Source organism: Brienomyrus brachyistius, chromosome 7 (genome assembly GCF_023856365.1).
Source record: "Brienomyrus brachyistius isolate T26 chromosome 7, BBRACH_0.4, whole genome shotgun sequence".
Classification (NCBI taxonomy): Eukaryota; Metazoa; Chordata; class Actinopteri; order Osteoglossiformes; family Mormyridae; genus Brienomyrus; species Brienomyrus brachyistius.
Genome location: NC_064539.1, coordinates 4,836,535 through 4,854,594, shown reverse-complemented (window position 1 = coordinate 4,854,594; position 18,060 = coordinate 4,836,535). Strand labels below are relative to the sequence as shown.

The 18,060-nt window shown below is 42.2% G+C and overlaps 1 long non-coding RNA gene across 2 annotated transcripts; it reads right to left on the bottom strand.

Annotated features, from left to right (window-relative positions):
* Positions 1-5,655: 5,655 nt before the first annotated feature.
* LOC125746253 (uncharacterized) lies at positions 5,656-12,353 on the bottom strand. Of its 2 annotated transcripts, none has more exons than XR_007398898.1 (4): positions 12,215-12,353; positions 11,423-11,517; positions 8,736-9,311; positions 5,656-8,489 (listed from the first exon to the last, which is right to left on the bottom strand). It is a non-coding gene; the product is annotated as an uncharacterized LOC125746253 (long non-coding RNA). The 2 variants fall into 2 exon arrangements; XR_007398897.1 differs by having other exon boundaries at positions 5,656-8,868; positions 9,095-9,311.
* Positions 12,354-18,060: the final 5,707 nt, after the last annotated feature.

Genomic DNA, 18,060 nt, shown 5'->3' with positions numbered 1-18,060 from the left:
AGAGTGAATTGGCGATGCTCCGGAAGTCTAAGGACCGAAGGTGGGCAGTGCGCAGGGGCAGCCGGCGGGGATAGGGTTAGTTTTAGGGGGGGGCGCACGTTACGGAGCGCCATCGCTAATTGTTTTATTATAATACCTTGGATCCAGGTCAGTTCCAGCCACAGCGAGGTCAGAGCGACCCTCTTAAAACTGTTGTTACCCAGCGCCCCATAAAAATAACACTTCATAAATACTGTTCGCTCGGAGGGTGCTTTGAAGAGCACCGGGTCCTGCGCTCCTGACGTTACGCCCTAGGTTTTCACACCGCGTCCCCAGGGGGCAGGAGAGGTGCCCCGGGCGTAGGAGCGGCGGCGCGGTGGGATTCACGGCCGGGGAGGCGCTCCGGTGCAGCGGCAAACTCAGCTAAAAAAAAAAAAAAAAAACTCGCTAAACTGAAGCCCCTTACCAGTAACCAAAATCAAATTATCCAAACTAGGAAGCTCAAAACTGCACTAATAACGCAACGAAACATACTTATATTCTCCCGCAATTTGATTATCTTATGAGTCATTATACGTGCAAGGAGTATGAAACGTATAACCTGTTGGTGACAGGCCGTCGGTCTATTTACGTATGTGTGACAATCACTTTGCCTAAATCAAAGCTTATTTCATTTGTTTAAATTGCATGAATGTTAGAGGATGTGGCTCCATGCGATTTTCATGTCATGTAAATTTTGCAGGCTTTCTCTGTTGTCTTCTGCCCTGTTTGTATTTCCCGAGGTCTTTTCGAAATGAATACTCCCACTGTTTCTTTTATGTGTTTTTTTTAACCTTGACATAATTATCACCAGAAATCTCATTTATTTATTCGCTGTGCATTGATTTTGCGCGGCATCGTTTTTACATTTCTAACGACACAGGTGAATTATGGGTTCCTGACATTTCAACCTCTGTACAATATAGATGTACACCGGTTTTTATCCGTACTGTAAACCCTCTAGGCGTCCTGTGTATATTGCGGTGTGTGATATGTGCCAACAGGTTATTATATAATATTGTTAATACGGTTAAAACTGCGGTGAGTTTCCCAGCTTTTAGGACCATTTCAAAGCTTATTGTCTAATGTCAGTTCGGTGTGATATTATCTTATACATGAAAATATAGTCAATGAGGCAATCGTTAAAATTTAAAAGAAAAAAATCTTGGTTTTTGAGTGCAGACATCTATAGATCAGTATCAAAACAACCCGGGTGCGCAGTTTACCGTGATGGCTTGTTTTATGGCATTTTGTACCATATGTGAGCAATACTTGTAAAAGTTTACATAAATTGTCCATGTAGAAACAGAAATGTATAATGCTGCTCTCGTTATTCTTGTATTATTGGAGGCGGCATGTAGAAGCTACACATATAGAGTTTAATATACAGATTATCAAATACAGAGTTCAATACTTATATAGCTACATAGATAAAGTTTAATACTAATATAGATACACATTTCCTGCATGGGTTAAGTGCCCTCAAGAAGAAAAGTATTACTTTCTCCTCTCTTTTGTTCTTTTTGATTATTTTTGCAGGCAGTTGACCAGGTCAAAAAGAGGGCATTTATGCGCACCAGGCGTTATTTAACCGAAACTCCTCAAGGAATGGGCTTGGATATAGAGAGAAACACGACCTTGGTCATTCTATTTGTAATTAATTTCGCATATAACAAAAATTGCGAGGTAGCAGAGAGGTCGCAGTGCAGATGAGGGGTGAAGGAGAGATGCAGTGAAGTAGGAACGGAGAAGCGGCTGTCGGCTGTTGCCGGCGGGCGTGTGACAGGGAGAAAGGGCACCGGCACGGCAGTCCTCTAATTACTGTCTTCCCTGCTGTATCATGTCGCTCACACTCTGCACATATAAGAGGCTTAGAAATAAACTACAAAAATAAGACGTCATGCCCACCCACAAGCGGCAGTCTGTCTCCGGCTCAAAGGAAATTTCATTTTAGGTTCAGAGAGCGAGTGAGAGAAACAGGGGGCATGTTAGGGGAGGCCATAAAGTCTGCTTTAGTCATGTTTTAAGGGGGCGGGGTGAAAGTGGCCCTCCGGGTCTCGGATCAGATACCGATTCCGCTCTTCCAGGTTCTCAGAACGGGTCCGGGGCAACAGCTCGTCCGAAAGGTCAGCGGGTTCATGCCCCTGTGACAGCGCATCTGCACCGTCTCAGGAAAATGTCTGGCGGAGAGGGATGGGGCTAGTGATATAGCGAAAGTTGGGGATAAGGGCATCACAGGCCGAGCATGTGCCGCGTATCGCAGCATCCCACGCTTAAGAGCCGTGTTTCCCAATCCGGTCCTCGGAGACCCATAACCGCTCCATGTTTTTGCTCCCTCATTGGCCTACCGGGAGCTGGGAGGGAGGAAAAATGTGGACCGTCTGTGGGTCCCAGAGAACCGGGTTGGGAAACATTGCTTCAAAAGTTGTGCTTTGCACAACCTTTTGGCCAAACATTATTATTAAAAGTTATTTTCTTATTGTTAAGAGATTTAGCTGTTTTCACCCATTTGTGATCAACAGAAATACATTTATTGGGGTTACTAATGGAATCATAGTTTCTGTGCAGAGAGTATGCATTTTAATGCATTTTCTCCTTTTCTTTTAGCCATTACTGCAAAACAATTACTATAGCACATTAAAATGTTCAGATATATGGGACATGAGATTTTAAATAGATTTGTAGAGCAGAAGTAATCAGGAAAAGGATCATCTGCATTTCCTTTTATATAGTAACTTAATATTAACTTAATTTAACATGTGATATGGACATTTCAGACTTGGACTTTTTAAGCAGTTATTACTGAATTGCAATGTGGATATGATGTCATTTAACAAACTTAACCATTAATGATTAAGCATGGCACCAGCAAGAATATTCGCAAAATAGTCCTGAGTTACTGTAATAAATATCCAGTTAATTTGTTCATTTTAAAAAATACCCTCTTTGAATGTTAAGAGCCAGAAATAACACATTTAATAATACATTTAACTTTTTAGAATAATATTAAATTTTATATTATATACTTAATTTATGTCTCAGCCAGTCAGATCACTGAAGATGGATTTTGGCCGGCATGTGAGAATGACCAATTCATCTCTAAACATCTTTTAGTGTTTTTTACGCAAACTCTCTCTGCCTAAATGATTGTCAGATGACATCTTACTGTAGTACCTCATTTCTGTGCCACTCCTGGTAAATTAACTCTGAGGTGATCAAAATAATTGTAATTACTTACATTTTTTTAATTAGCTTTGTTTTTCTGCATAGGATTAGCCAGTAACGGATCACTTTGGAACTTCGATAATTAGTATAAAAAGTAAATTAGAGTAAATAAAAAGAATCTCTTAGCTATAATAGTGTTTTTTTCATTATTTATAGGAACAGTTACAACTACAGTATTATTATAGTAATATAATTGTCAGGTCTGTAACCACTGGGGTTCCATATAGCCTTTTGCTATGCTAAAATTTATATACATGTGAAGGTAATTTTTCCGATTTCTTCAATTCCTAATAATGATGTGTTCGTTGTTGCTGTGAGTAACGAGGACAGAGGGAGCGAGAGCCCACAGGGAGGCATCAGAACAGTTCATATTGTTTAGATTGTATTTATTCAGCTGCAGGAAGCTCATTATAAGCGACTCACTCCCTCCCCACCCCTCTTTTTCATTTTGTCTTTCTCTCGCTTGTCGATGCTACATTGGCAACAATGGGCGCGGAATTTAAGTGGGCCCCGGCCAGTCGGAGGAGGGGGGCGGGGGGCCGTTTGATGTACCCCTGGAGTGGCTGGGCCGCTAGCGGTGCCGGAGTGGCCCGGACTAAGAGGCCCGGCAGCACTGATTTCTGAAGCATTAGCCGCTCCTGGCGCACAAAGGCTAAGCCACAAATAAGCGACTGGCCGGCACAATGTGCCAGAAATAATGTTTATCTTTTTGCCGCAAAAGCAGAGGCCTTCATTAGCCCCAGAAAGACCACAGTCGAAGGCAGCCAATCAGAGCCCTCGACACACAGCCGGCTCCTGTTACCTTTCAGGTTGCATTTATTATTATTATCGTTGTTGTTATTGCTGTCATTATTATCGTTACTATTATTATTACTAATGCTACCGATATAAGAGGAAGGAAAAATTTAAGGTGGTGCCTAAAATCCATTTTATGTTGATTATTTTCCTTTAGAGAAAAAGTCTGGTAAATCCACATATATTTATAGTATCATTTTGTCTGATGTTTCACAGTTTACAGTTCACACGGTGGGATGTTTTGCTGAAGCAGTGCGGGTTAAACACCTACCGAAGGACCCTCCTGGGACTCGAACCGACAACCTTTAGTGTGTTTTTGGCTGACTTTCATGCTGCCTGTATGAAGCAGAGAATTATTTTTGTAGTTTTGTAGTTAAAAGCCAACATCAGTGGAGGTTGTTGTTTTTTTTTTTTAATCGTCATTTTTAATTTTCATTGGAAAGTTAGCTAACCAAGACACCGAAGGTGTCATTCAAGCCAGCACAGATAATAGCACATGTAAGACAGGGATTTTGCACAGGCGTCTGCTTCTACCTGGATCTCATAGGCTTCGGTTGGCCGCAACGGCTGTTGCCTCAGCTTTTGTTCAGCTGCCTCCGCCGTCCTTCGAGTCCTGGTTTGAGTTTGGTTACGAGGTCGCCTCGCTGTTAAGTAGGGTATGCCCCCCTCTCTCTTCTCGATGCCTTTAGAAGAAAAAAAGAAGCAAAGTATCCTGGACAGACCCGACCTGGCAAGACCTCCTTTCCACTCTCAGCCAGTAGCCGGTTCGGCTCTCAGCCACTCTCCTAAGGGTAACACGACGAGGATTTCTGCAGAGCTGGGCGCACACTCCGTCTGCTCCATAACCAAAAACGATCAAACATTAAAGTGTTTTTTTTTTTTTAAATGGCCTGGCTTGTTTTCACCTCGCTCAAGATTTTTTATGACGTGATAACACATTGTATTTTTTTTTCAGCCCTTTGACACATCAATACTTTGGACAGGAGTTATGTTGGGTAGCTGTTTGTGTTATGAAATCAGACCTAATTAGCTACTCTTGTTTTTTCTTGTACTCCTCCCCCCCCCCCCCCCATGTCTTTTATCGGTATTTTAATTAGAGGAAGAGTGTTCTGCAAAGCTGCGATAGCTGTGTTTTCTTATTTTATCTGAAAGGTTGTTCTTGTTACATGCCACAGAATGTAAACCTTACTAGCAGTAACTAATACACTTCATAAAATTCTTTCAATCTTACAAGTGTGTTAGCAAACCTTGTGACGCTTAGGCAATATTTCTCATACCTGCTAATTAAATCAGCAAGAGGTAATCTGATTTGTGGGCTGGTAAAGGTCTGTATATTTATTTCTGTATACTTTATTGAGTTTCTTGCTCAGATAGGCGGTGTTCTTTAATAAGCAGAATATGATGTATGGTTTGTTGTCCTTAGACATTATTTTTTACTATTGAGTCGAGAGTCTGGTCATTTTTGCTAAACGTGAAAATGGGAAATAATCATTGCAATGTTTAAAATGTCAGTAATTTTACATTTGTGTAAATACTCTCATACACATGATCACTTCACAAACACAGAACCATAAGAAAATCGTTTTTGCAAATATAAAAAAAAAGTTACTTTTTTATTTTTTGAGCGTACATGTGCAATACATTTGCAAATAAAATTGAATCAGTTTCAGCAAATACATAATAATCCATATTTGTACATTTTGTAAAATTCCAGTGGTATTTGTAAGGCAGATGCATGCCTGTTTGGGGAAGAATATGTTGGAACATGCATCAAATCTTGTTCTGTTTATAATTTAAAACAGCACAAGTGGTTATGTGAGTTATATTTAATCAGTCTTATATTTATTCTTTGTCGTATAGTTTATTGCCCTTTGTGGCCTTGTATTCTTTCTGCTATATTTAATTTTACTGTACTCATCGTCGTCGCCATGAAGAGGAAGCTGTCGGGGTTGACCCTCGTGGTGCCTGCATGCTGTCCCACAGCCATGTGCTCCTGACATGAAGAGTCGAACGTGTGATCGCTCTTAAAAACCGAACAATTATACCCCAAGTATGTTACGTTCCCTGGCAGGAGAAGAAGAAAACAAACTGCAGGCTACTGAGAGATTTCACTTTGTGTTAGAGGATAAATTCAGCCCTGACATAATCTAATTTTCTAGTGTTGGAGAGTAACGGGCCGTGATTGCGGCCAGGCGATCTAGGCACTGGTGCTAAACAGCTCGCCACGCTCTGTGTCTGAATGCAGAAGCGCTCACCTGCTCTTTCTTAAATAGTCCATACTCTCTGGAGCACAGGTAGCACATTGCATGCATGTATACCCACAAAGGGCCAAACTGAATGTTTATAAGATCAGGTGAGAGGACAATCAGAGTACATAAATAATTACATACTGTCAATTGTTTACATACGAAAGCACTGTTGTTGAGGGTAATTTTGCACAAATGCATAACACCATGACACCACAGAATCTTTCAGGGCTTTAGAGGCAATCGTTGATGCGACACTCCGGACCGAGGTCGGCCTGTCCGGCTCACTGAAGCAGACGCCGTTTCCCTGCAATCGCGCCAGGCGTTCTGGCCGTGGCGTTTCCACCAGCTGAGCAGATTACATCTTAATGGAGGCCGGGAAAATGCTGCTTGTAATGCGACAGAGGCCGTGGGCTGATTGCATTACATGCATAATTCCTTCTTATGTGTGCATGCACATCCGATGCTCGTCCAGTGATAAACCGGCACTCGCTCTTAAGCTGCCTTTTGTTAAAATCATGAAATATCTCAAATGTCCGGAATTCGCTCGGTTTTATATGTAAACTACAGCTTTTTACCACTTGGCTTCATCACCAAGCGCTATTTCCTTTAATACGGTTCGTGTATGTATTATTAAAAAAATGTCTGTGACAAAGACCAGTATATACTCGCTGTGGAATAATTGTTTGATTGATTGCAAATGCTTTCATCATTCTCTAATTCTACTCATCTGCCTGAGAAACCTAAGGGAGCGCGTAGCCTGGCGCTAACATATAGTGGCGTGATACATTTTAGTGTCATTTAAATGTCTTCTTGCACAGAGAGACCGGTAACGCCATGTTGCTTGGATTTCTGAGGTAGTTCCCATTGTCTTCTTGCGTAGGACGCGTACACCTGTTAAAGCATGTTCCATTTGAGCAAGGAATTTGCATTAGCGTGTTCCCTGGTGCATAGGTCACGGCTGTGACTGGAAACCAGTAAGGGATTTTTTAATGCAAATATCGGTCCAGCGCTTTGATTTATAGTTAACTAGAGCTGTACAATAATAATGTATCGGGGGATACATACAGTTTTAAACCTTTAATATCACTTTGAAAACCAAAAAATCAGAGCTGAGGGAAAAGTACGACCAAAAATGGGGTGGATAAAATATTGAGGGGCCCTGTGTGTTTCGGAAGAGAGGTGCGCGTCATGCGGTTTCCTTGGGATACGCTTTCGGGCAGAATTTCTCTCCTTTATACCACGTTTTCCACTTGCCTGAACTCAGCCGCACTGCCGCAGCAATGGAAGACAGGGAATGGTCGCGTTTTTTAAGGAAGCGGCAGGAGACGTGAATTATGACATGGCAGATATGGTTTCTCCTCCGGCGGACAGATCTCTCACACTTGAATCCTGCTGACGAGCCTTTCCTCCTGTTCGCCCGGCAGGGCCGAGAGCCGTGGGCTCTTACTGCTGTTTGCATTAATGTTGGCGAGGACAAAGCTTCTCTTGGACCCTACATCAAGTGATTGCATTTTATGCTGATGGTGAAGAGCGTGTGAGAGGCCGGATGAAAAGTAATAAAAGCCCCCTTGACTCAGGGAGAGGGATTACACGGAGGGAGGTGGGGCATTTCACCGCAAACCACAGTTGGGGTGTTTCTGTGATTTGTTTAATATACTTCCACTTCTTGAATATCCATTAAGATGCATTAGTATTTCCAGGCTAATGTTGCTCTGTAGGAGTCACCGCGAGGCGTACTTCACCCTCAACCGCCAACCCAACTTTGGGGCACGCCACGTGTCGGGAGTCGCCATGGAGAAGAAGAGAGTAAGTGCTTGGACACGTGGCCTGGTACTTTCAAATTTGGACTTATATACCCAGGGCTGTGGCACCTGGTGGCAAGGTGGCACAGGACCTGGGATGTGGCATGGTGTTCCAGAGGTGTGGCACCTGTTTGCAAGGTGGCACAGGACCTGGGATGTGGCATGGTGTTCCAGGGGTGTGGCACCTGTTTGCAAGGTGGCACAGGACCTGGGATGTGGCATGGCGTCCCAGGGGTGTGGCACCTGTTGGGGATGTGGCATGGCATCATGTTTACACTTCCCCTGGTCTTCTCAAGTAAAACTGGGGAATAAAAACGACTGCGGGTCCTTCATGCCATTAGTCTTTCACCGTAACACAGGGCTCCCTTGAACATCCAGGCCAGAGAAGATTCCACTTAGCCTAAAGGTGGAGGGATGAGAGGTTTTATTCATTTTATTACACAGAATGGTACATGCCAGTATGTGTTACTTCCTATGCCCGTGAAATGGGCGACGGTACGTGCCAACAGGAAGTACTTCCGGGCCTCTCCTGGCCCCTCAACAGGGGCATCTACTTTCTGTCTTTGTTTCTCCATCTGCTCATTAAGGAGGGTGTCTCATTGTGGCAGCAGCCGGCATCGCCGTCAGCCTCCGAGTCCCACCTCACCTGCAGCTTTGCCCACCGGGGGTGCACGTGCGCTTGCCCGTTTCCCAGCAAAATCCCAGTTCTTAAAGAAAGATGTGCGCGGATTCCCTTCAGCCTCACTCAGGAAATGTCTGCATGTGATCGGCGATGTGACCTGTTAGTTGAAATAATAAAATTTAGCCTGTCACTTTTTTTTGCAGATTTTCATGCGTGGAAAGATAAAGAAAATCAATAGTGATCTCAGGGAAAATTCGGGACAAATCTCACTTAAATGATTGAAAAACAAAGTCAATGTCAATAGATGGTTTGCTAATTAGTCCCCGCCTAGAGAACCTTCTTGGTGAATATGACAATGAGTCAATATTCAGTGTGCAAATTACCATCCATCAGATGTCTATGTGACACAGACCAAACACAAAGTCAGCACTGCGGCCGGGCGAAACAGTGGCAGATGGGCGGATGGCGGTAAACGGTCTTTTGCGTCCCTGTTCTCTGGTGTCCCGGTGCCGCTGCTGATGGCGATGCGTGCGCTGAAATGCCCCCTTGCAGTGACTGCAGAGCAAAACCCATTACGAGGGGAGCGCCTATTGATCACCGCTGCCGAGATGAAAGCGGGATTGACAGCAAGAGACAGCCAGAGGGGGGAAGAGGCTTGGTTAGAGGAATGGATTACACCCCAGTCAAACTCCAAGCTACCGGCTTCTGTAACCTGAGGAATACCGATCATGTTAATCAAAATGAACTACTTTTCGCCCGGGTGACCCGAATAGGATCCGATGGCACAGTCTTTGTGGGGGGGGGGGCTGGAGAGTCTGAAATCCTTTTGTGCAGTTACACAGTGACACTGCACTGATTCGTTACTAAAATGAAAATAAATCACCCTTGCAAGAATTTCTGCACTAACATTACAGTGAAAATATCTGAGAAAGGGGTTGTTGGTCCTAAATCTGTAAGACCTAGCGATGTTATCGTAACATAACAGTAGCAATGTTAGAAGTTGGCTTTTAGCTTCATTCTTCACTCTTGCAGTGCCATGGCAAAAATGCAGTATGTACTGATGCAGTGGCAAGATACGCTAGAATGGTAATGCGTATTTTTGGTGATTGTTTAATCAAGGGAGTTCGTCGATAATGTTAATAACAATCATGATTTACTTAACCGTGAACCTCTAAATGCTAAATTTTGTTGTCATGCCTTGCAATCTCACTGGATTATATTAGTGATAAATATATTTTTTCTACATTGGTTATTGAAAAACCAGGACAAGCTATTCAAATTTAAAATAGCTAATAATTGAAAATGTATAAATATGCCTGTATCAAACCTGTTATGTGACATTTTAATAGAACTGTATATTATATATACTGTATGATATATTACTAGGCCTATATAAAATCAGCCTGTGCTGTTTAAAAATCATTGGTTTAGTGTAACAGATCTTTATTTCAACTTTAAGCGCACATTTTATGTAACTGTTTTAAAAATACATTTTTCAACGAAGACGTATATATACCTTATTCGGATTTTGGAATTAAAATTAACTTTAATTTAAGATTAAATTTGCATTTTTAAGATTTTTTAACAGGCCTACCCATTACAATTCACAGTAAAAATTAAATGAAAATATAGGCATAATAAAATTTATTGAATTAAAATAGAAAATAAAGACATAATGCAAGATTACCGAAATACAGTTACATACGTCAAATTTTCGCCATTTTGTTTTGCATTATTAATACAATAATCTTCATATTCCAATTATCGGCACAAAAATGTATGATATGTTTTGAGCTTACGAATGATCTTGTCAGGTGCTCAATATTTCCAGCGTTGAATGCTAAAAATTAATAAACTCCTCAATGCTACAAGCAAACGCCAATAATGCGACTTCATGACTCGCAGTGTTTTAGCGCCTTTCAGTGGCAGAAAATGTTTACAGAACAGGCCTAAATACTGTCTTGAATTAGAACCAACAGTATTTTAAGCGACGATGAGCGATATGAAAACGGTAGTCCTAAATTATCTGTGGTTTATTTGTCGGTTATAGGTGGCTTAATTTTATTATTCGTTTAATATCCCATTACAAATACATAATTATTACTGTAAAAATCCCTACAAGTTGTAATTATATATATATGTGTGTGTGTGTGTGTGTGTGTGTGTGTGTGTGTATATATATATATATATATATATGTGTGTGTGTGTGTGTGTGTGTGTGTGTGTGTGTATATATATATATATATATATATATATATATATATATATATATATATATATATATATATATATATCATGCATTTCATGTGTTTAAGAAAGAAGCTTTTTTATTACAGAATTCGAACAATCGCAGTAAGTATTAAATATCGAGTTCAAGTATTGAGTTCGCAATCAGTGCGCCCTAACCGCCCTTGGATTGATACAAGAACTTCATGAGCACATAAGTAAATCAAACACAAAGACCTGCTTGTCAGAAATAAACTAGTGTGAAAATACACTAGTGAATTCTAATCTGCAAAATATTCCTCTTCGCCCCATATATGCCTATTAAAACTGTTGTATTATAAAGTAAATACACGCAGTCGTTTAAAAGTCGGATACATTAAGAAGCGGTTTCCACTGGGATAAATTAACTGAAACTGTTCATATTCAAAGCCTCGCATAAATGGGCTACACAAGAAAGGAAAACGGCTACAATAACTTCCTCTCACCTCGCAGATTGCTATGAAAACTATGAAAGTCCCATTTTCTTGAGTATAACCCCGGCCGTTTTCAATCACCCCGTGCCGTGGGAATGAGCAATTTGCTGGGGAAAGGGAGGAAATGTTAAACGAGACCATTTGTGGAGAGAAAGTTCTGCTCTAAAATGGTTTCAACAAGTTCTGAGGCTTCGCTGTCTGAGGTTTAAAAATGCGTCTTTTTCAATTAAAAAAGCTAGACGCGCGGGCGTAGGGACAGGGAATTTCGGAAGATAGGCGCAAAGAATCCCACGTAACTTTTCAACGTCTTTTAATACTTATTGTGCCTTACATAATTAAGAAGTAACTCGGATTTTGGTAGTCCACTTGAAAAGTTGTCAAAAAGCAAATTGCATATATAGGCCTAGTACATATGTAAGCATACACATATATTACATAACAATGCTCAAATAAAATACGCAAAAATAGCTACACAAAATCTTCGGATATAAAAATTTAGCGCTAGTCAATTAACAGTGCAATCAAATTATGCAATATTATTATTATGATTGATGCTTATTTACAATTTATGAAGTAAACAATCCATTTAACAGCTATTGTAGATTAGACCTCTGATATACAAACTGAAAATATTACAGTAAATTTAACTCTGGATAGAGCCGCACTGAAATATTACCAGTTTCCGTACACATCCGTCATATTTTTTAAATGCAATTATATAATTGATGTAGGCTATAATGATTGTCAATAACTGACTGGTAGACATGCATCTACCCCTAACGCGGATATGAAGAATAATCTTACCAATGGAAATGGATTTCTGACCCATTCCTCGCGAAGAAGACGTTCAAAAAACTCCATAATCTCGCAAGCCATACGCTTTTTGTTTGCCTCCATTACAATCTCGACTCGGTTGGACAATCGATAACCATGAAGAAGCGGCCCTCCCAAATGACGGCTCGCAAATTAACTAAGACAGCTAGGCCGGCTTCAATCATTCCCCAAGTGCACTTTCTGCAACTTTCACTAACGACTATAGTGGCACATTGTTTGATAACGTACTCAACCTTTTACAACTATCTGAATTAATTTAATTTCACTGGTATGAAAAAAGATGCAAATATGGGGCTATAATATGGATATAATGTAATTTAATAATATAGTGTTGCTTTAATTGACCGCTGACGGGAAAATGCAAGCATATACGTATAATATCCCTGAAGAGTGTTTTTATGTGTATAGCGCGCAGTACATCTCTTTTGTAAACAACATACAGAGTTTGTTTGGTGTTAATATATATTTCATAAACATATAAAAATGTGCTTAATACAGCTCCCTATGGTTTGTGGGCTGTCTTTCAATAAGGAGCAATAACTTTAAGGGCAATATGGATCAACTTGCGTATATATCTCCCGGGTAAATTTTCATCGGGCTAAAACTTAAATATAAAAACCGCAGTAGCATTTTAGACTCATCACTTTACGGATCTTCAGAAAGTAATATTCTGTTAATTGCAGTGTATTGTGGGGGGAGAGAAAAAAAGAGTTATTTGCCAATTGCTGCGATTCACAACAAAACTTGTAGCCCTGGGAAATATCTTTAAATTGTTAAGATGTCTAATAGACATATTTTACTGTTCAAAGGTCGTAGAAATAAAAGACCAATATATTTCGATATAGTATATCCATTAAAATGTACGATTATTATGGTGTTATCCACCTCTGTACTATCGATTTACGGGGTTGCTTACATCCTAATTAAGAGGAATAACAATAGCTATTTAAAAATGTAATGCCGTTTAAAACAAAGCGTTTTCTTTACTTTTCATGAAATTTGATAAAATGGTATTTTACTGTACTGTTGCTGCTTGTTTCACATGCTTTGTGGCCGCTTGTATTGGCCCGAATTTGATTCTTTTCGATTGAATATGTATTTTATATTAAGTAAGCTGAAAACCCCGCCGTACGCGTCTGCCCTTGGGGTCACGCTGCAGATTGATAATACACGTCATGCTACACGATGTGTATTTTCCCACTTACTGCTGGGTCGAGAAGCGAACATGTGCAAATGTTTAAAGGAAGGAGCTCTCAGTCTTCCTTTGTAGGAGGACCAACTGACAGCTGGAAACATCTGCTGCATAAAAATAGTGACTGATGACAAAATTATAGGCAACGCGAGGAGTCGCTGGCTTTGAAAACGAGAGTAATGTAAAGGTAAAAGGTTCAGCGCCGGGTTTCGCCTCTCGGCATGTCCACAGCAAGAGGTCTCCTGATGTCGGAGGCCGGGCCCTCCTGTGTGCCTGAACCTGTCGTCTAAGGCCCTAAGAAGTCTGTGCTAAATCAGGAGGCTGCAAATACTCTGCTGTACGGCTGCCGCGTCGTCGAATCGGCCAATAACAGCGTCGGTCCTGCTTTAATTTTTTTTCTGTAGCTTGTTCACCCGGCTAGCCTCCAAAAATAGATACGGCAGCAAAGGTCGCTTTGTTTGTTTGTTTGATTTAGGGTCTTACATGAAAACACTTTAACACGGACTGATGTGGGCTGGTTAAAAACATAAAACTTGTTATGAAACGAATATTTTCATTGGCAAGGTTTTACAAACAGGAAAAGGCACGTACCAGGTGGGCTGAATTCTTCGCGATCGGCCATGTTTTATGCATTATGGTCATTAGGATCACAAGAGGGTCCACCTTAATTAGCGTGTAGCTTGAAGATGCTAGGCTACACGATATCGCAGAAGAACCAAAAAGTTTAATTTCTAAGCATTATAGATTGCCTTTTCTCAGACGTACAGCTGCAGTTTTGTGTAGAAATGTGGTAATGTAATGTAGATTCGCAGTATATTTTACATTTCTATTAGCAATGATCATACAGGATCGATCGATTTCTGAAATATAATATAATATAAATGAAAACATAACAATGGGATCAACAGCTTTTCGTGTTTAGAAATCATTTTCACGATAACGTAGATTCAGGACTCCCGGTGCCATTGCCAGTGAAATGTTGGTCAACATCCTCCCCTTGTGGGAAAACACGGCACTGTGAGCGAGTATTGGATCGGGCTGTAAGGTCGTTATTTGCAGTACGAGTATTCGTGGAATATGTATTTTCTTTTTGTGACGTATAATATTCGGCACAGATCAATGAAATGTTTAATGTTATTATTTTACAATACTAACATATAAAAATTAAAGATTCAAGGATAACTTGGAGGCCAATTTCGTTTGTCCGCAGACATCAATGTAGTCAGTTAAAACTCTTAAACCCAAATCAAGAGATGAAGTATCTATTTTGCCTTAGAGGCACTGTATATTTAGACGGATTTAGTCTTGTTTTTTTTCTTTGACTTTTGTTCCTTTTCTTCTGGAAACACCCAAAGTTCTATCTTCACACCTGTTTTCAGGTTGTGCCTCAGAGGTTGAAAATGTCAACCCCAACCACAACACAGATGCTCAGGTGAGTCGTGTCCGATGGTGCCCGTGGTGTCGCTCTAGCTTAACCTGGAAAATATTCCATTGGTTTCTGAGCTCCCCATTATCACCATCCCCATCACAGGACACCTTATATAGTGTGCCTACTCAGTTCACGTAAATATATTTTCTAGCATAATCTCCCCAAACACTGAAATATAACGCTGCTCTTAGAAACATAATATTCATTAAAAAGATTGACTCGCATCGCAGTTACTTCATGTGCCTGAATATGTCTTAGATTTCTACAGATATCAGATACTTGAGGCTTTTCACTTCAAAATTTTAAGGTCACGTCATTTAAATATAGGACTTAGTATCAATTCGTAAGGAGAGGCGCGTTAAGTGCCTTATACGAGATGAAACGCGATGCCACTGCGCGCTGTCAACACTGACCACACGCGCACACACACGCGCGCACACGTACGCGCACTCCCGGGGCCATCTGTTTGTTTTCACAACACCTCCGTTCCTCCAGAGGCAGACAGTCGGCTCCCAGCATTCCTGCCCGTGAACAAAGCGGCCCAGCAGCTCGTACATCATAACCGCTGGCAGCGTCGCTCTAATCTCTGCGTAATGCGATACGCCGCGGCGGTTCCGTGAGAAGCCCGCTGTGCCCATCAACAGTGCCAGAACCGCTGAGGGCAACGTAGAGGCAGAAGGAGCTGGTGCAATTTATTATTATTATTGTTGTTGTGCGTCTTTTGTCTTTGTTGACGGTACAGTGCGAGGGCGCGTGGAGAGACCCATGACCGACTGGGACTTTACCTCCCACTGCAGCATACGACTAATTGTTGTGTCTGAATGGCTTCAATCTTGATTCATCTACACAGGCGAGCCCCCGGTAATGCTTAACAGATCAACAAAAACAAGCAACTTCACCATGGTACCTCTGGTGACTCACATAACCCTCGACTAATATCACTTTAAATTTTATTTGTTTAGCAGATGCTTTTAGCCATATTTTTTTGTTTTCCAAGAAAGCAGGACTCAGACTGTTCCCTGGGCAATTGGGGATTAAGGGCCATGCTTAGGGGTCTGACAGTGAACCTGTGACCTTCTCACACAGCATCTTAACTTGAATTCTGTTTTTCCTCTTATTAAAAGGGTTGTTCATGCACCCACAGGGTACGCCATTGAACACATTCTTCCTGAGTGCTTCTCAATTAGCGCAAGATTCCGCTGTCACCCACCCCAGCAGCCCCTGAACAACTAAGGCCTGCCCATGACCTTCTGCACTCCTACCAAGCACCCCGGGCCTTAACAAACACCGCGCGCTACTTCACAGCCCCATCAAGACGCCTGGCTCCTCACCTACCAGCCAATCGGCTAACCTTAACGTATCGCCGCATGCTGGTTAGATGTGGACACATCTGCGCAGGCATGGCAATAGCCAGCAGTTCCACTTCTATCAGGGACAAACTCGGCATCCGTGTCTCGGAGACATTTGCAGAAGTTCTTTCTGTGGCCGATGTGCTTCTCTTTGTTTAAGTAATAAAAATGTCATTCCTAACAAATTTGTGGGGCAGAGGAGCCATCGTCACAAATATAGTCTGACATTTTCTCCTATATACAGCGTATGTATACAGAAATATATTTTATAGAGTCCCACGTAGGCTGATCTTTAAGATCTTTGAAGTCGACGAGTGCTTTCATCTTCCCGGCCTGTGTTTACTTTGACCGGAGTGTTAATTGGGGTTTTCATGGGGCCCCGAGGAGGCTGGACCCTCTGAGGGCGATAGAGCAGGACCAGGAGGGAGATTTACAGGAAGGGACCCGACGGCCTGGCGCTCTCCCACATTCCGAGACAGACGTTCGGTTTGCGAGGGCCGGCCAGAGCCAGAGAGACGCTGGCTGGTGGGCCAAGAGGCGCAAGGTTCAAACGCAGCGCGCTGGCAGCCCCCATATCGCCACTGGAGGGTTACCTGTTTGGGCGGCGCTGGCTGTTGGAGATCTGTCTGAGCACGAGCTGCCACTTGGCAACTGCCGTGTTTTGAGAGGATTACCATGGTGCTTGGTCTTAGCTGACAGAATAATGCATCTATCCCACCCCACCCCCCTCCATATTTAAAGTAAAACATACATGATTTTTTTTTATAGACTGTTTAGCTTTGACATATACCTGTCTATGCAACATTGTAGGAGAGAGTTTGATATTGGAGAGGGGGGGGCACATAGTTATTTAAATATAAAGGTCTATTTAATGGAGGGGGGTGAATGAAGCTAAATTAAATATCAGAGGGGTACACGTTCCCTGCAGTTCCTATGTCCCTGCGTAGACTGTTCCAGTACAATTTTCACTGAATGTGTGCAACAGAACCCTTTAGCGTTTTCTACATCATATTATTTTCTATAGATTCTAAAAAATAAAATAGAAATAATATATAAATAGAGATGTACTGTTATCTGTGTTCTTTTGGAGAAGAGAGGTTCGCGTTTAAAGGTGCTACGTTAATGCAGTGTGACAGGTGGCTGAAGCGCTTAACGTCGGGGAGGTTTGTCCTCAAGCCTGCGGACTCTCTTTTACTTCAGAGGGATATCTGTTGATGTTCGTACGAGTTTAACGCACGGAACTTAATGCCCCGCCACTTTCCTGAGCAGGATTAAGTGCAGGTCCCAGGAGACCGGAACCCTATGGCCTATTAATGGCCGTCAGGGTTCTCAGACAGCTGGTTCTCTTGGGGGGGAGGGGGGCGCTATATTGTGGTGAGAGGTGGATGAAAAATCTGCTCCCCTACCTCACACCCTATAAACCCAGAGTCTGATCGCAGCGAGCAGCCCAACTGGCAGCGCAGGCCGACCCCTCGCTGACCCCGGGGTGTTAGACGTTTTTAACTGGACCCACCACGTCGGCCCCACACTTCAAAGCGCTGACGCCTCGTGGCCCCCGTCACGTGGTCTGGTGGCTCCCAGGGCCAAGAGGAGGGCCCTGTCTGGTTCATCCTGGGTTCAGAGTGGGACGGCGACCCGGATGCCTCGCCGCCGGCACCTGTGGGAGGGGACGTGGGGATACAGACTGCAGCTGCATGTCTGAATGAAAACACGGCGGATGCTAATACCAGCAGCGCCCCCCAGTGGCGCCTTCGCAGAGTCACAGTCTCTAACAAAAAACAGTATTATTTATCAGCATTTAGTCTTACATGCTTTTTAGATTTTAATATGATTGAGAACCTCATTT